This window comes from Schistocerca serialis, chromosome 2, assembly GCF_023864345.2.
Source record: "Schistocerca serialis cubense isolate TAMUIC-IGC-003099 chromosome 2, iqSchSeri2.2, whole genome shotgun sequence".
In the NCBI taxonomy this organism is placed as follows: Eukaryota; Metazoa; Arthropoda; class Insecta; order Orthoptera; family Acrididae; genus Schistocerca; species Schistocerca serialis.
The window spans coordinates 358592235-358612666 of NC_064639.1; the positions used below are offsets into that span (position 1 = coordinate 358592235).

Genomic DNA, 20432 nt, shown 5'->3' on the forward strand with positions numbered 1-20432 from the left:
AAATTGAGGCTTTACAAACATATGATCCTGTCACATACTAATTATGGCAGTCTGACTTCAGACTCTGCATTGCCTTCAGCATTGCAGAAGCTGGACCTAATGTACTATTGAGGGGTCCAACTTGCCACAGGTGCCTTTTGGACCAGTGCAGTGAAAAACCTACTTGCAGAGGCTGTACAATCTCCACTACAGATTGGGTGTCAGCAATTGATGCTCAACTATAAAATACAAACCTGCTGCTCTCCTGAGCATCTGAACGACCATATCCTTTATCCTGGTAGGGAGATCAACTTCCCACGACAGCAGCTCAGAACTGGAGTGATGATCAGTTAGCATAACGTGTTTGTCTGAATTCCAGCTTACCCCACTGTTGCCTCCTGTTGGGTAGCAGTTACACATGCCCCTATGGTGTGCACCCCATATTCGGACATCTCGACCTATCCTTTATACCGTGGCTATTGACCTCATGGTTTTCTGCCATCTGTTTCTGGGCATCCTTCATGTGTTTCCAGTTTTGGAAGTGATATATACTAATGGCTCTGCACTCGGTGGACGAACTGGTTTTACCTACACATAAGCAAGGTGCACTGAACTATGTTTGCTGCCAAATGGATGCAGTGTATTCACTGCAGAATTGGTGGCCACACTTGAGCCTTCACTTTTTTCTTGCATGGGCGAGACATTATCAGACTCCCTGTGTTGACTTCAGGCTATTGACCAGTAATGCCCTAGACACCCATTGGTCGTGATTATCCAGGACATGCTTGTGGATCTGTATCAAGAAGGAAGGTCGATCGTCTTTGTCTGGACCATGTGCCATGTTGGCATCCTGGGGAATGAACATGCTGACTAGTTGGTTACCAGGATGCCATCTTTGGAAATGGGTGTACTAGAAATGGAACTTCGGTTGACTGTATGCCATTGTTGGAGGCTTGGGACATAGGTTGGTGTGCCCTGGTTTCTCCAAACAAACTGCAAGCAGCAGTCTTCTCTTAGTGCTTCTCAAAGAAATCTGTTCTGTAGAATTCACAATGGCCACGACTCAGGGCCACATCTTGTGATGTGAGGATCCATTCCACTGTCATTGAGGTGTCTGCCTGGCAGTGGCCCACATCCTAGCAGACTGCTCTAATTTGTCCACATTACAGAGAAACCTTAAACTCACTGAAACTCTTCCTCTAGTGCTAGAAGACACCAAAGTGGTTGATGTTGTTCTGTTTTGGTGGTGGTGCTCTGAGGAAGAGCACATTGGCCTTATCGGGTGCTTGAATGATTGGAGGGGTGCCCTGTCATCCGCTCCAACCCAGGGGGCTAATGGTTGCCCTTTTGTGGTGGTCTGGCCTGGCTCTTGCCATTCTCACCTTTTTAATTCTTCTTATTCTTTTCTATCTGTTGTTCGTTTCTTTAGTCATTGTTCTCTTATCTGAGACTTTGGCGACTCACCTGTGTTGCTAGTTTTCTAGTGGTAATAGGATTAGGAAAAACCGGTCACATGTGGAGGAAGTCTCGTATTGCATAAGATGTCCCTTGGGCCTCCAGCTGCCGTCTGGGCAGAACAATTCACCCACCTTCATCTTCGTTCCCCTCTCTTTCTACTTGTCTTGGTTTTGTTGATTTTCGTGACAGTCAGGTTCATCAGGGTTTGTCTTCTGTGTCCTTCCTCTCTCAAGGTTTTCCTGGCTTGACGTATGTATAATGGAGAGACTGATGACCTTGTAGTTTGCTCGTATTAACCCCGTCGATACGATACAACCATAAACAGTGTATTATGGTTGATCCATATTTGTCCATGCAATGCCTTACATTTCAAAATCAGTTTGTGTAACCAAACCAGTGTGAAACATTTGTGTCGCCATGTCTTCCACATATACAATCTTCTTCCATGATTCTTAAACCAAGTGATGGTGATGACAAGGCACGCATACCAGTTGCTGTGCTGCCACTACAAATTCTGCGTCATGCTTACACGAAAGCAGCCGAAAGGCTTGGAAGTAAAACTCGCTTTAAATGTTTTTCGTAAACGAAACTGAAATCGTTATATATATATATATATATATATATATATATATATATATATATATAATATGTGTGTGTGTCTACTATGGCCTCACAAACCATTCATCTGCTTGCAATGAAACTTTGGTGATTTGTTCTCCGTACGCCCACGAAGGTCCCTAGCCAAAAAAAAAAGGAAATAAGACACATTCTTGAGGAGATAAGACGTCATAAACAGATGCCACCGCGGGAAAATACCCAGATTTATGCATCCACTATTTGAGAATGAGAGCACTTAGCGACTAGCAACAAACGTTACATACAATTTTCTGCTACCTTGCCCTTTCGCAGCATTCAATCACACGCAATATAATATTGCGAGCATCGCTACCTAGAACTGGTTTCCTTCTAACCGTAGGGGTTGTTGGCGACTCCCGATATGGGCCAGCAACTGCCTCTTCACTCATTTTGATAATGTTTTGCACAACTGCACAATAAAAACACGCAGACCAGTACAGCGCAAAACAATAACGAAGCAGACGACAGTGGCTACCTTGTACAACAGTCAGCTAGGTAATGTTGGCAGCAGTTGAAACTGCGTGCCTATCGAAGCCTCCCGACGTTTACCGACTTCTACCGATTCAGGACTAGGGAGAGATCTGCCACATAAAAGTTTACACACAATACTTTGCCCCTGTCTTGACATTACAGTTCAGCTTATGACGATCGCATAGTTCGTTTCACAACTCGTGTGTCTGCTTAAGCCAGAAGCGCAGATCAGCTCGCGAAGGGAAAAAAACCTGTGGGCAGGTGCACAGACCGGCTTGCTCGCCGCGGAACGTGGCGTTAAATGTCACAACCTTTCCCGGCGCCACTTTCACCGCTTTGTTACCCGTCCTGTCCCGCTTCCCCGTCTTCCCTGTTCCGCGCGCGGCCTTGGCCGGAACTTCCTGTCTGCTGCCCAAAGCTCCTGTACCTCAGCCACGGGGCGTGTGGTGCGCACTTCGCCTCTGTGAAGAGCAGTCAAATTGTCACCGAGGAAGAGTTTCCTAGCTGCTTACCGTACGCTGTAGTCGGGCTGTGACTGGTCGACTGGAAGTCTTTATGTACATCTTACTGCCATATGGGAGGCAGTGTGACTGTGCCATCACGAACAGTTAACCAGTGTAAATGGGGCACTGAAGTAATCCATCACATGAGAATGACTCAGATAACGGTTTGAAAATAAATACTTTCGAAACTGTTCATTAACTGAAATGCGAGCGCAACTGACAGAAAATCGTGTAAGTAGTAAGATTAAAGAAAGTTGCTGGACCTTCTGCCAATGCAGTTTTGGAATTACATCAATAGGAACTGTCAGGTGCGTAGTTAAATGGAATATGGTAGCGTAAATCTAGTGGTTTGCACAACTGGGAATTGCTGGGCGGCTAATGGCGTTAAGTTTGGAGCTGGACAAGGTACTAATGAAAACATAATGAATTTTGCTATTTCGTTACTAGAATAAAGATGAATGCCAGAAGAAAGTTATAGTGATTGCACAAGACAAAAGGTTCGTTGAGTAGTATTGTAGCGCGTCACATGCGCCGAGGACCATCCAGCAGTTTTCAACTGCGATGGAGAAGGAATGGAACTGGTGATCTCAACCATATTAAGAACCATATCTTGCATTTCTTAATGTCCAGGGGACCGTCATGAATCGCTGTGGCTTCAATGTTGTTATTGTCTGAACAAATGTAATTTCTTTTCGTCGTCTTGCGTATTTCTTTCAGTTCCCTTCTTTCTGTACCAGTTCTATGAATGAATGGCCAATGTTTCATCGAGCTGTTACTTGGCAGTGACACATTATTTGAAACTAATGGAGTGAAGGCTTTCAGGACAGGATGACATAGCTGCTAGTAAACCTTTCGGGATGTGAGGCTGTGGCCCAAGAAATTCTTCTGTTGCTGACGTTTCTCCAGGACTGCGCCGGACGAAACGTCAGCAACAGAAGAGTTTCTTGGACCACGATCTCTCACCCCGAAAGGTTTACCAGCAGTATTGGAAAGTAACTTTCGTCCTTCAGTTACGCACATCAGTGTATAAAGGACTTATTTTAATGGATACTAAATTTATCTTACTGGTGTGGTAACTAGCTTATGTCTTAAATCCGCCACAGAGTCTGTTACGGTTGCTGTTCGACCTTCTCGATTTCAGTTTCATGGTGTTCGACCTATATTTAGTTGTACGAAGGATTCAGCACACAGATCCCACAGTTTCCCCATGGGATAGGGACAGTAGCACAAGATTAAGAGTGAAGCTGATAACAAAGCCTCGTTGGGTACCTTTAATAGGAATGGAAAAAGGATTTAAATTGTAAGAGGTAAAAATATCGTAGGCAGTCAGGTCCACAATCAGAAATCGTGATTAGCTAGCACGTTTCGATTGGCTGCTTCAAATTACCTATCGTACAATAATGTGGAATAATCGTCGCTCGTCCTACATACAGTAATATATCTTTTTATGTGATCCGTTTGCAAATACTTTCATCGTAATCTTAAAGACGAGATATTCCGTTGTTGCACTTGAAAAATATTACCTACTGTGAAAGCTGTAGATATTTTTGTGAAAACATGATTACGTGTTCATTGCTTTTCTCCGTGTTAACATGTGCCACTTCGGAGGTCTTTGAGAGGAGGAGAATACCAGCGAGACAAGTTTTCGTGGCTATTATTCACTGTTAACATTATTATATACGTGGACTATTTGTAGAGGTACACCACAACGGGCGAGGGCGGTAGTACAAACTGTGTGAACTGTCGCACTGTTGACCTGCGTTCCCGTCACACGTCGTGACCAGAATTAGCGTAGTTTCACTTCAACGTGGAGTGCGATGTACCGCAAACCAAACCGCGCTTCATTACCGCCACGGCTTTAATATTAGACAGGGCAGTGTCTGCGCACGACCTGCTGTTTGTTTTGCAGTTCGCACGCAGGCAAATCATTTTCACGCCAAAATCCCTTAAACGCAACTGCTTCGTAGACCTTGTGGAGACACGTTGCTAAAGACTCTGTAGTGGATAATTGGCTCTCACCCTTGACTCGTGGTAGTGATTCATCTAACAATCCTTCCCATGGTTTTTCTACGCAACGTTTTATCGACGTACTAAAAGTCGGTGTACTGAGATCGATGATACCGTAGCCGGTGCGCACCATATTCTGAATTAGATAGCGATTCTGACAACACAAATGCCTGATAAAGTTGACTTCGTGCGATTGATCTATCAGGTAGTTGATTTCCTTTGGATTGGATTTTGTGGCAAGTTCTATGGGACCAAACTTCTGAAACCATCAGTCCTTACGCTTACACGCTACTTAACCTAAACTTATGCTAAGGCGACACACACACACACACACACACACACACACACACACACACACACACACACACACACACACACACGAGGGAGGACTCGAACCTTCGAAGGTGGAGCCGCGCGAAAGGCGGCAAGGCGGCCCACATAGCACGGCTACCCCGCGCGGCAATTTCCTTCAGAATCACGTGGTACATTGGAATTTTCGACTTACGCTGCAGCAGATAGTAACTCCGCTTGGGCAATAACGAAATGATTAGTATTCTACGTTATAGGTCACTCGAGTCCATGAAATTTGTTCACGATCAAGCATCTACCTTTTTGAGCTTTCATATTTTCCGGTTACTATGACAGAGATGTCGACATACTCAGAGCTGGAATTTCCGATATATGAAACTGGTCGGGCAGAAAGATGGGAAATTTACGTTTTCTAGAATGGTTCCTCTACACTTGAAAGGAGAATGATACCGAGAGCAAATGTTAGAGACCGTGTCGGTCGTTGTTCTCTGCGCTTAGTGTCAGCCGACATAAGAGACACATATGCCGTATGTTTGTCACATTTAAAAACCCCGCTTATGAACTAGCTGTTTTCTTCAGATAATATCGAGCAGTACTGATACAGCTTGCGTATTTCTTTTGCTTACAGCATCTGAGTGAGTGTGTATTCAGTAATTAATCGTCTCACGCAGTCGCTTGCTTCGAGTGACGATGACTGGGAAAGCACCTCAAAATGAACTGCCCAGAATCTACTTCTATGAGAACATAAACTTTTTGTCCCTTCCATGGATGCATAAAAATGCGCGCTCGAAGAATTTTTGTTCTTACTCTGCGACGATTGTCCGCAGAGAGGAAAGTTTATGAAGTGGTTCTACTTGCTGCTGATCTGTTGCGTGCAGACTAAAGTGCTAGGTTGCAGAGATTAGCAGCGTGAAAAGTCCACTTAATCATCCTGCCTTTTATCTTGCTGCGAGGCACGATCTTTAAATAGGGCAGATACTTTTTTGTTCTGAATTTATCGTTCTCGAAATACAGGGACCTTCAGTTCCCAAAAAAACATTGATTGGGATATTCCTAAGGCTTTGCTTTGGTCAGTTTAGATTGTATCTAACTTGGAGATGAATTTTTTTTTTTTAGAGAAATTCTGTTTAAATTACCGTAAACTGAAGAAACGTCTTTCTTCAGTTGCGTGCATGGCGTGCCACGCCTCATCATGAGGCTTTCCTTTTGCCCTTTTACCGGTCAGTTTCCGAAAGTGTATCTCTATTGGTAATATGCAAAGATCATGTGGTAATGGACCAGAGACGCAGTTTCCGAACTACTCATCTCACAAAAATCAAAACTTAACACCGTCGTTTTGGAGTGAATTTTGCTTGAGACCTTAGACATCTGCTAGACGATACATACATACATCTGCTAGATAATACAAATAGTGCGTCGTATCATTCGTTACACTACGAGGAAGACACGCTACCATACTGCCTGTGGCACCACACACAGTTTGTAGTCTGTATACATCCGTTGCATAGTCTCTGCAAAAGTGAAATCTCTTCAGATGGCGTGACTTGATAGTTCACCAGGCGACGAAGAGGTTAGAGGCGATTATGAAGTGGTTCAGACAGGTGACTGTTCTAACGGTAGAATACAATGTTCGTAGCTAGGCTCACGTCAGGGGGAAATCAAACGTCGATCGAAGAACGCGAGACAGGTGATTTGTGAACAAGTGGCCACGAAAGCCGTAACAGTTAAGTATTAATCTTATCAGATATTATCGGATCCTCTGTTTCATTATCAAAAAGTGTATTGTGAACATACATATTTAATAACATACTCGTTTGAAATGATTTCTGCGTCTTGTATCTTGACTTTCCATATGACAGTTATACTTCATTTTCCCAAGAATTAGCAACGTAATTTCTCAAGATAAGGGCCCACAGTCAGATAAGGTCTTGTAGGCTTTAAATTAAAATTTCGTCGTACGAAGATTACCATTGGTGACCTTGTCACTCAGTTCTTTCAAATGTGCAGTTGATACGTTTACTTACTGTGCCTTCATAGAGGTGAATGTGGCTATCATTGGTTTCCTGCACGGTTGCAAAATCCAGGTGAACAGGTACTCAGTCTTCTTACATTGTCAAAAAGCGTTCGATGCGTCATATCTTCGAACAATCTATACGATCATTGGGGATAAGTTCGTAATTGTGTAACGGGGTCGAGGAACGTTTCACCAATAAAACCGATAGTAGGCTGTGTGTTCAAAGTAATCATAATAATGCTTAATGTCTCCAATGATGTGAATACTGCAGTCGCTTGCCGAGAAAAGTTACTCTACTTGACAGAAAATCGCCGAATGTTAGTGTAGCGGAATGGAGAAAGACTTGGACAATATTTCTACTTGCAGTGAATTAGACCTCCCGTTAAATATGGACAAAACATAACGACTAGAACAGAGAAGCCCTATAGTGCCTATTTACAAGTTTAGTGATATTCTGTGAGTACACTAGTCGTGTAAGTATTTAGCGATGATACTAAGAAGCTATATGAAATGAGACAATCGCCTAACATTGTCAGAAGGCGTTGTTCCAGCGTTTGTAGTCCTTAAAATTTGGCACGACAGCAAGATAAAAACAAAATGAAGGGTACTGGTAGAATTGTAGCAAGACAGTATAGCCGTTACGAAAGTGCGATGGAAATGCTGGGCGAAAGATAATAGGAACCCCTGGAAGAAAGACAAATTGTTTTGTTGACCTTGCGCGGTAAGTTTAGAGAACCTGTATTCGAGGAAGACAACATCCGTTCTGCTGACACCATCGTGCATATCATGTAGGGATCGTGGGAATGATACAAAGGGTACTAGGAAAGTTTTGCACTACGACGCAACAGTAACTCGCAGAAGGCTGGATGTTACTGTGCTCTGAGAATACCGTATTTTCATTGTAGCCGCTGTGTCAAGTCTGTGGGCGCAGTCTTTCGGTAACCGGGTTAGTTTGAAATGCATGCTATGGCATCGTGATCACGAAGTGAGATTCGGGCAGTTTTGCGGTAAAACTTCGCGCTTGGTTTAAACATAAACCAGTGCTTCGAAGAAATGACCCTTGCACTCGGTGCTGTGTGTCCACATCGTAAAATTGTATTTAGATGGTACAGAGAATTCGGAAGAGATGATTTCACTCAGGAGGACGCCGAGAGGAGGGAAACACCACGAAGCCACGATCATCAGTTACGGAAGAAAACATTGATGTTTTGAGAAAAATGCCGGACGAAGACGCAAGTGACTTATAAGTAGATAAAGGATACCTTAAGGCTAAATGTACGTGTTTAACATCGTGTCAGGTGACGACTTTGCTGTACTATTACGACGTGCCGACTAAGACTCTAAACAGTTTTGGTCTCTAAAGATGACACACCTGTAGCTGTCTGAAAATCCCGATCAGTAAAGAAGAAAATGTTTCTTCAAATCTAATGGAATTATGAAGCGTGTTGTTTGTGACAGTCACCGCCAAGTGGTACACTAAAACAGCAGTGCCTGCCCAACGTCATCCAGTATTCGAAGAGTATCCGACCGAAGTCAAGAATGGACGACAATGCTCCTGCTCACCGAGCCGAAGCATGCACCGAATATCTGCGGGATACAGGACTGAAACTTCTTGAGCACCCTTAGTGCAGTTCAGACCTTGCTCCTTACGGCTTTGCACTGTTCCCACATATGAAAATGATGCTGAGAAGAGTACAATTTTAAAGTGATGAGGACCTCCCTAAGTGCTTGGGAAGACGAGCGTGCCTTACTCCCAACAGAAACATGGGAGAACCGCTTTAGGGATTGGCTTCGGAGGATGGAGGGGTATATTCAATGTGGCGGAAATTAATTCGAAAAATTGAATAAAGCTGTATTGCAAAACATTCCTAGTACCCTTTGTAGATTAGGGCACGTACAGAGGTCGTGTGCAAATGCAATGCGACAGAAAATGGGTAATACTGGTACAATACACAATACGCCATGCAGTGGACAGTGGCTTGCAGATTGCATGTATATTATGATTGCCTGCCCCGGATGTACGATATTTCCGAATCTGGGCACAACCTTGATGGTACACCCACCCCCCTCCCACACCCTCGATCGTTTGAGATAAGACATCAAAAATTTTAAAAATTAAGTTTTCAAAAATATGTTCATCTTATAGCGCACAACTTTCTGAAGAGTTTGCTATCTAAAACATATGTTCCAAGAAATGTAAAACGTTATTTTGCTGTGTGGAATTCAAACGTGAATATTTTTTAATGGAAGCCATCAAGCCTATATTCAAGACGGTGAAAATTAAAATGTCCTGTAGTGCCTCTCCTGCTCCAATCAGCCTGGATGACATCCTATCCCCCTCTAAAAAAAAAAGCCACAATTAATACTGGGTGGGATTGTGACCGGAAGAATAAGAACTCTTCAGAAAACTGGCACTCTTTATTGCCTAATAACTAATAACCAGTTTTACCATTCGCCTGTAAAGAATTAGTTAGTATTTTGCAGCTGTGACTTATTAAACTGATAGTTCGGTAATTTTCACATTTGTCAACACCTGCTTTCTTTGGGATTGGGATTATTATATTCTGCTTGAAGTCTGAGGGTATTTCGCCTGTCTCATACATCTTGCTCACCAGATGGTAGAGTTTTGTCAGGACTGGCTCTCCCAAGGCTATAAGTAGTTCTAATGGAATGATGTCTACTCCTGGGGCCTTATTTCGACTCAGGTCTTTCAGTGCTCTGTCGAACTCTTCACGCAGTATCGTATCTCCCATTTCATCTTCATCTACATCCTCTTCCATTTCCATAATATTGTTCTCAAGTACATTGCCCTTGTATAAACCCTCTATATACTCCTTCCACCTTTCTGCCTTCCCTTCTTTGCTTAGAACTGGGTTGCCATCTGAGCTCTTGATACTCGTACAAGTGGTTCTCTTATCTCCAAAGGTCTCTTTAATTTTCCTGTAGGCAGTATCTATCTTACCCCTAGTGAGATATGGCTATACATCCTTACATTTGCCCTCTAGCCGTCCCTGTTTAGCCATTTTGCACTTCCTGTCGATCTCATTTTTGAGACGTTTGTATTCCTTTTTGCCTGCTGCATTTACTGCATTTTTATATTTTCTCCTTTCATCAATTAAATTCAATATTTCTTCTGTTACCCAAGGATTTCTATTAGCCCTCGTCTTTTTACCTACTTGATCGTCTGCTGCTTTCACTACTTCATCCCTCAGAGCTACCCATTCTTCTTCTACTGTATTTCTTTCCCCCATTCCTGTCAGTTGTTCCCTTATGCTCTCCCAGAAACTCTCAACAACCTCTCGTTCTTTGTTTATCCAGGTCCCATCTCATTAAATTCCCACCTTTTTGCAGTTTCTTCAGTTTCAATCTGCAGTTCATAACCAAGAGATTGTGGTCAGAATCCACATCTGCCCCTGGAAATGTCTTACAATTCAAAACCTGGTTCCTAAATCTCTCACCATTATATAATCTATCTGATACCTTTTAGTATCTCGAGGATTCTTCCAGGTATACAACATTCTTTTATGATTCTTGAACCAAGTGTTAGCTATGATTAAGTTGTGCTCTGTGCAAAATTCTACAAGGCGGCTTCCTCTTTCAGTTCTTAGCCCCAATCCATATTCACCTACTATGTTTCCTTCTCTCCCTTTTCCTACTACCGAATTCCAGTCACCCATGACTATTAAATTTTCATCTCCCTTCACTACCTGAATAATTTCTTTTATCTCATCATACATTTCATCAATTTCTTCATCATCTGCAGAGCTAGTTGGCATATAAACTTGTAATACTGTAGTAGGCGTGGGCTTCTTATTTATCTTGGCCGCCACAATATTGCGTTCACTATGCTGTTTGTAGTAGCTTACCCGCATTCCTATTTTTTTTATTCATTATTAAACCTACTCCTGCATTACCCCTATTTGACACTGTATTTATAACCCTGTATTCGCCTGACCAAAAGTCTTGTTCCTCCTGCCATCGAACTTCACAAATTCCCACTATATCTAACTTTAACCTATCCATTTCCCTTTATAAATTTTCTAACCTACCTGCCCGATTAAGGGATCTGACATCCCACGCTCCGATCCGTAGAACGCCAGTTTTCTTTCTCCTGATAACGACATCCTCTTGAGTAGTCCCCGTCCGGAGATCCGAATGGGGGACTATTTTACCTCCGGAATATTTTACCCAAGAGGACGCCATAATCATTTAATCATACAGTAAAGCTGCATGCCCTCGGGAAAAATTACGGCTGTAGTTTCCCCTTGCTTTCAGCCGTTCGCAGTACCAGCACAGCAAGGCCGTTTTGGTTATTGTTACAAGGTCAGATCAGTCAATCATCCAGACTGTTGCCCCTGCAACTACTGAAAAGGCTGTTGCCCCTCTTCAGGAACCACATGTTTGTCTGGCCTCGCAACAGATACCCCTCCGTTGTGGTTGCACCTACGGTACGGCCATCTGTATCGCCGAGGCACGCAAGCCTCCCCACCAACGGCAAGGTCCATGGTTCACTAATCCTGCCTGAATCGCTGGTTCAGTTACTTCGCATTTATTCTCCGGTTAGGCGTTATTACGTCTTCATACAATGCGTTTCCCGCGCTATTCCGAGAATAGAATTTAAGCGCCTGCTAATCGGGCACTGTACACCTGGCTATTAGTAGTGTAGCGTTCTGGCAAAAAATTTTGTCCGAATTTCATTTTCTTGGATACTCCGAGAAGATATGTAATCTTTCTTACCTATTATTCCTTTATTCCACTGGTAACCCGAATCTATGGGTCTGGCTAATAATTGTAACACCTCCTATCATACACACGCCCAATCAACCACATGAACGATTGACATCAACGCTTTCGGGTTTAATCGGTTCAGCTCGCATAGGCCCGTTCCCTTTTGTATGCGGTAAAGTTTGTTTCTAGACGCGACGGGCGTGCCCCTGACAGACACGTCACGTACACTATGCACGCATTCGAAAATCAACTAACAGTAAGATTTGTTCAGAAATAAACTTGTGTTCAAAAATGTTCAAAAACCAATAGGGGTGCGTTTGTCATATGAACAATCGATAGACCAACGTGGCTTAATGCTAGGCACTTCGTGAAGCAAGTTTTTTTTTTTTCTTCAAGATTATGAATTTCGCGTCCTCTGAAATTGCCGCCCGGGGCAGATATCCCGTTTGCCCCCCCCCCCCCCTCTCTCTCTCTCTCTCTCTCTCTCTCTCTCTCTCTCTCTCTCTCTCTCTCTACATCCCGGCCTGATGCCTTCTTGTTGTGCACTTCTTGGTTGCTGTATAAGGTGAGAGTATCGCAGTAGCCCAAAAGCTGGTGGGCACGGAAGAAGCGACGGCTGCGAGAGTTACGAAAGGCGCCAAAAAAGCGAAGCGGCGCGTAACCTCCGTGTGGGAGCGCCTGGCCTGTTGTGTGCCGTGTGGGACCGTTTCTGTTCCCGCGCGCGCGCGCGGCACGGCGTGACGCAACCGCCGCTGGGAGCCTGTGACTCAGGCGGCGTGCGAGGATGGCAGCTGCTGCAGCGTGGCGTGTGCGCCCACCAGTCAGCGGCTCCGTACCACCTGGGCGGACACCTCTGCTCTCAGGATATACTTACACCATGTGATCAAAAGTATCCGGACATCTGGCTGAATGACTTAAAAATTCGTGACACCCTCCATCGGTAATGCTCGAATTCAACATGGTCTTGGCCCACCCTTAGCTTTGATGACAGCTTCCACTCTCACAGCAGGCATACGTTCAATTAGGTGCAGGAAGGTTTTTTGGGCATGGCATCCCTTTCTTCACGGAGTGCTGCACTGAGGAGAGGTATCGATGTCGGTCGGTGAGGCCTGGCACGAAGTCGGCCTCCCAAAACATCCCAAAGGTGTTCTGTAGCATTCAGGTCAGGACTCTGCAGGCCAGTCCATTACAGGATTGTTATTGTCGGGTAACCACTCCGCCACAGGCCGTGCATTGTGAACAGGTGCTTGATCGTGTTGAAAGATGCAATCATCATCCCCGAATTGCTCTTAAACTGTGGGAAGCAAGAAGGTGCTTAACACATCAATGTAGGCCTGTGCTGTGGTAGTGATACGTAACAAAACAAGGGTTGCAAGCCCCTCCATGAAAAATCACATAATAACACCACCGCCTCCTAATTTTACTGTTGCCATTACACACGCTTGCAGATGACGTTCACCGGCCATTCCCCATACCCACATCCTGCCATCGGATCTCCACACTGTGTACCGTGATTCGTCACTCCACAACGTTCAATCGCCCAATGTTTACGCTCCTTACACCAAGCGAGGCTTCGTTTGGCATTTACCGGCGTGATGTGTGGCTTATGAGCAGCCGCTCGACCATGAAATCAGTTTTCTCACCTCCCGGCTAACTGTTATAGTACTTGCAGTAGATCCTGATGCAGCTTGGAATTCCTGTGTGACGATCTAGATAGATATCTGCCTATTACACATTACGACTCTCCAACTGTTGGCGGTCTGTCAGTCAACAGACGAGGTCGGCCTGTACGGTTTTGTGCTGTACGTGTCCCTTCAAGTTTCATCCTAACTATCACATCGGAAACAGTGGAACTGGGGATGTTCAGGTCTGTGGAAATCGCGCGTACAGACTTTTGACACAAGTGACACCCAATCGCCTGACGACTTTCTAAGTCCGTGAGTTCCGCGGAGCGCTCCACTCTGCTCCCACGATGTCTAATGACTACTGAGGTCACTGAGATAAGAGGACCTGGCAGTAGGCGACAGGACAATGCTCCTAATACGAAAAACGTATGGTTTTTGGGGGAGGGGGGGCGGTCCGGATACTTTTAATCATAGTGTATGTTGCTTGTAGGGAAGTATCGCTGAAGCACAATCTTCATATACTCCATTCTGTGTCCTTCAAACAACCAGAATAGTTCGTTCTCTGCATACTCTAAGAATTTCGTGATTTTGTTCCTAGAAATGGTAACTAAAATTGGGACTACTGTATTAAAATCACGAAAGCACGTTTGAGTCTGTTCAGCAGTACTCTGCGACTAAAATATCGAGTCACAGCTTGAATCGGTCAGCTCCTACAAAACCTTATTGTGTCAGTTTGTTGTTGAGATACGAAATTCGTCACACTTAGTGGTAGGTGAAGCAGGTGGCAGGTTTCGGTTCACTGGTAGAAAGCGAGGGAAGCTCTATCAGTCCACAAAGCAAGATTAACACAGGTGTGATAAAGGGGGTATTGAACGTATAGAGAGAAGGAAATCGTGAATAGTCAGTTTTGTTTGGTCCACACACACAGAGAGAGAGAGAGAGAGAGAGAGAGAGAGAGAGAGAGAGAGAGAGAGAGAGAGAGAGAGATGAAGAAACTGAAATGGTAGACGCTTGAAGATTGACGTAAACTGTACCGATAAAGCCTACTTGCAGTCAAATTGTACAATAATATCTCAAATTACACATATAGTAGCTGAAAGTATTGCTCATCTTGGAAAGTCTATATTTAGTGTACTTCTAAGAGACTCGAATTTTCGGTGCATATCTGAATTACCGACGATGGTAGGCAGTGAATCATGACACATAAATAGTACGGTGTGTAAGATAGCATATTTCGTAGTTCGTTAGAAATTATTAGCAGTGGTATGTCTAAGAAAGTGGTGGCAATTTTTCAGTAGGTATCTGCATTGTTTTTGTCTCATTTCACGAAATATTATTTTCTTTAGGTGGCATAATGTCATCCGATTTAAACATCTCATGGTACTGCTTTCCACGACAGTGGAATGATTCTCTATAGAATAAGTGAAAATAAAAGAAATATTCCGATCAGCTTGTCAACATCAACACCATACTACATTTAGAGCGGCAAAACTGTCACCGTTTTTTTCGCTAATTTTGAACATTTTTGTTTGTCAGAAATGTGGAACATCTGCAGTATCACATTAATGTGGGTGCGGAAGCTGAAAGTATTTTGCGTTCAGTTAATGTTTCATGATCACCATATTTGTTGGACGTGGTCGGGTACGTTCGACGTCCATGTGGCTCTTTACATGGCCAAGAACGTTCAGGTATGGCACGTTAATACGTTGTGATGAATTTAATATTAATGGTGAGTGACGTGAAGACACGCAGCCACTATCTTGATGCTCGCTTATCTTTTGTTCTGTTGGAAAACGCCTCGAGGTCACAGCTTCGTAGCTCTTGCGCGACGTGATTCTGACAGAAGAAATTTTTGTCATCCTTACACTACTAAAATAGTGCTCGGGGGAAGTATGCAGCGTTACAAAGCTTTTCGACGACATTCCTACATTATACAGAAGGGAAAAGGTCCATGAAGATTTGCCTTACAGCAATTATTCCGCGCATTTTTCTGCGAAAACAAGACAAATAAATGAACAGTGGCTAATCATTTACTATTTTCTTCGCCTATTCCTAGGAACATCCTATCAAAGATTGGACAATTATACACAATGTCACATGACTCACTTTGTGTAGTCATAAGGTCATTCAACGACAAATGTTAAATATTCGTAAACAGATTATGCTCCAACAAGAAAATACTTCACTATCAAGTTATTCCTTTGCTCTGTGTGTTCCAGATCTTCAGTGTAACCCTGATTCATAAAAATTCAGATGAACAGATTATTTTCCGGCCTGTCTGGAAGTTTCAGTAACGGAATTGTATTTAGATCATGAGTTCTATCCCGAATTTATTCGAATGGCAAAATGCGCGACCGCGTGGGAGTCAACCATAGACATTGTGCTCGGGAACCGTGTTAACAACTGATGCTTCGGTTAGCCGACCAGCCATCTGTACCTTTAAAGTGGCTTCCTCTTCCATTTGACGGGGGCTGGGCTCTCCATTTCCGCCCAGATAACAGTACGACGACAATACAGCACACGAGCTATACCAATCGTACAGGCTATTCCGAAAGTCCAGCTTGTAGGGGGCGGGGTGACAGGTCCGAGAATTTGGTAATGCCAAGGCCTTCAGGTCTCATGGCCGGCAGTGTTAGTAGCAGAATTGCCAGCCCAGTCGAATCGTGAGGTGTAACTAATAGAACTTGAGCGTCGGAAATGTTAACCTTGTTGGTTTGAAGTGTTTAACTTCGTTAGTAGATACACCAATTTAGTTACTGGACAGATTCGGTCTCCTCCGTATTTAACATTGTGGTGTTACTTTGCAGTGCTATTACCATCTATATAATATATACCTGATTCATTCAAGAAATAAGATTTGCATGTTTTAGCCGACTTACAATTGGTACTGTAGAATACAGTAGTTACGAAGCTACTTTTGTCGATTAAAATTAGTGTTGTATCACTTGACAATCATCCGTTAATTATTACTGCTTGTGGGGATCTTTAAATGTGCTCTTCAGAACCCATTTTTGAATGTTAAATGCAAAAAGGCAATGAATCAAAAAGGCAGTGACACATTGACCCAGTTAATATTGAGTATCCCAACTTCAAATTCTGCTCTCGCTCGTTACATGGATGCCTTTCAGTGATTAGTCCGTCGTTCCTGTATCGGTACTGCTCAGCGCTGATGCTTGTTGTACGGGCTGTGTTAACTACTCGGGGAAGGATGTCGTCACTTTTTTGTTTCGCCGTTGGTGTTACATTGTATAAAGGTGTTCTGAATTTATTAAGTAGCGGTATGACAAAATGTGTAACCTTTCTCCGATCTGAAAATGGAACCTAGCACAGCTACAAGATAAAATACGTATTAGAGGCAAAAATAAATAATTACTCAAATATTTCGTTTACATGAATGGGAATGGTTCAATTGAACCAAAAACTGAAAAAGTACTAGATTCTTGAATTCAGTGTAGGCCTGAAAAGACACATGACTAAACCAAAACTGTGGAAAAATACTAAAAAACAAAAGGTTTTACGCAAAAGTACATTCAATCAAAACCCACGTAATGGTGTTGGATGACAAGTTGGCAGTCACGAAACATCAATAGTTACAGAAGTGACTATACCAGAAGGTAGTGGAAAAGGACTAAATTTATTTATTTATATTTAAGTCCCAAATGAAGATATTCTGTGCCAGGCTATGGATTCTATAGTATTGTCAATAACTGAAAACGTAAACCAAGGCTTTTGTGATTGTGGGTTAGCGAATTTAGCCAGTGATGTAATTTTCGGGTTTGTAACCAAACTAGTTGGAGATCGTGTTACCATCAGGCTTACATCGCGCTGTAGGGATTTGACAAAAAGGTGACGCCCACGTACCGGATTTATTTCTACGTCTTTTCCTTTATAAAATATTTGCGTATACAAACTAACCGAAAAAACCATTCATATCCACTTGCTTCGGCGGAGATATTTCTCCGCAGTGGACTCATTTTCACGTAAGATTTCCCTCACACACAACCTTGCAGCATAACTGCCAAGGCTTGCAGTGCTCATTGTCACTAGTACCGTCTGATACTAGTCTGATACTAGTCTGATACTAGTGAGTGTAAGCTGTCATGTGCCGGTAATTTGTTTCCGTGTACCACGTGGAGGCATCAGGAATCTCGGCTTCGAAGAAACCTCAGCCTTCTCCAGGGATGCTTCGAACTGACACGAAGCTTACGTCCTCAGTATTAGAATTCACCGTATCAGCTCCGTAGCGCGTCTCGCTGTCGCTCTTCGTTCAGTAGTCCTACGAACCTTTGGTGCGCAAAGACAGGCCGGATGTGAGGCGCTGTATTAAGTAAATTTGGAACGGCGCGGCGTGACGTGTCGGTGGGCGTGGCCTACCGCAGGCGGGCGTGCCGCGGGTGTTGACGGCGGCGACCGTTGCGTCGCCTTTGTCTTCGATGGCGGCGGTGAATCACAGCAACTCGGCAGGAAAGTTGCCCTTCCCTTACTACACGATTCATCTTGCTCGTCACGCTCAAAGGAACGGCGGGTTGATTCGCTTCGTTATAGATAAGTTAAAAATGTAATAGAGAAAAAGCGTATTATAAATTGAGCCATTTCAGCTGGATCTTAGCGTGCGTAAGAATTGCATACTCAGAGATTTTATTGAAAACAGTTGTGTTCCTGCGGTAGTGTGGCCGGGAACTGCGACGTGTTCCCCGAAATGAAATGCTTTCCACGAACACGGGATAAAGACATTGCCCCGTGATCTAAATTTGGTTCGGGACTAGTGGTTCCAAAATTAAGTTGATCATCTAGCATTATACAAGAGAAATGAACGTGAGACAATATTTTGCATAAGAGGAAGTAGCTGAAAATAATGGGCTGCGAGAATGTGACAGAACACTGAAAGAAATTCAGAACGCTGAAAGATAAATTCAAAGGTGCTTGTAGTACACAACATTCCCCCGTAATTATTGAGATCAAGGAACTATTCCACTCGGTATCGCATATGAGAGACAGGTGAAACGCCCACAGTCTTCAAGAATGTACCGTAATCCCAGTGCCAAATAATGGAAGTGTCGATAGATGTGAAAATTAGCGAACAATCAATTTAATCACACATTGTTTCAAAATATTGATACTAATTGTTTGTATGGGAAAATGAAAAGTCCGTTAGAAGCCCGCGGTGCAGAATATCAGTTTGGGGTATGGAAAAATGTACGCAGTATGTTTGGAGGCAGTATTGACATTACGACGTAACTTACAGAATTAGTTGAAGAAAGACAAACTTGCATTTATATCTTCTGCAGATTTACAGAAAGCATTTGACAATGTTGACTAAAATACAGTAGTTTGAAATATTGGAGGTTTGTCAAAATACAGGAGTAAAGACTAGAACTTTAACAGAAACCAGACGGCAGTGAGTACGGGTCGAGGCGTGTGAAAAGAAACCAGCAGCTCAGAATGGAGTGAGGCAGGGCTATAGCCTATATCTGTACATGGAGTGAGTAGTAAAGGAAGCCAACCAAAATTTGGAAAAGGAATTAATGTTAAGAGAGAACAGACACTTAGAGGCTAGCCGATGTGATTGTAATTCTGAGACGGCAAAAGGCTTTGAAGAGCAGTTGAAAGAAACAGGGGTTACAATATATGTTAAGCTGCGTCGTGGAATGTAGTCCTAATAAATCAGGCGATGCTGAGGGAATTAGACGCGGAAATGGCACTAAAAATAAAGTTTTGCTTTTCGGGTAGCAAAATAATTGGTGCTGCCTTAAGTAAAGATGTAAAATGCACACTAGCGATAGTAAAGTATGTTTTGGAAGATACTGGGGAACTCCAGTCAATCCACGAAAGAAATTGCTCATAAGCTAGTGACAAGTTTATTCTGAAATACTGCCGTAGTGGAGGGGAACCTACAGGAAGATTGTACGCGTAGAAAGAACGGCAAGCAAGACATGTATCATAGAAGCTTCCATGGAATATTCAAAGTTAACATTTTCAGTGCAGCTCACATGTTGTGAATTATTACGCTTCTGAGTAGTTATCGAGTTCAGTCCTCTAACTGCATTGTGTATTCACCGGCTGTTTGACAACTCTGCTTAGAGTATTTGCAACGCAATCTTAATAAAGAACATGTATTCACTTTTAATCTTTAGATCAATTTCAGGTGGTACACATTGGTACAATCAATTGGACGGAAATGAATTCTCATTGTGTGAGTAGAACAAACTTTTCAATTATTTCTGAACAATCAAAGCAAAAGCTAAAAAGTGTTAACTAATGATTTGTCATATCAAGTATAGATATTTAGATGCCCACTGAAGGGGGCATAGTTACACTGATGTAAATCAATCTTTCAGGTTGACGGTCAATGGAAAAGGTATGGCAGGTTGAAAGAATGTCAGTGTTCAGAAATGGCGCTGGGGATATATATATATATATATATATATAATTGAGTGTGTGTGTATATATATATATACAATTTTTCGGGTATTTTTTTCACTTTTTTGTGGTGTCAAGTTTGTTTAATTACGTTTCGGCTTTTGTGATAAATTTATATCAAAGCCATCGATTAATTTACAAATTCGTTTGCAGCATGCTCACCCCAAGTTTCTTATTATTCCCGGTTTTCGATAAGGCTAGAGCCTATGATTCGTATGAACCAAAACAGGTTCTCACTATATGTCAATATTGTTGGACGAGACTGTGCAGTCACGCAGTCAT

At 43.0% G+C, this 20432-nt stretch overlaps 1 protein-coding gene across 1 annotated transcript in view; it reads left to right on the forward strand.

Moving 5' to 3' along the window:
* Positions 1-20432, forward strand: part of LOC126457172 (chloride intracellular channel exc-4) — a 158150-nt gene that overhangs the window by 32018 nt on the left and 105700 nt on the right. The window lies entirely within an intron of this gene.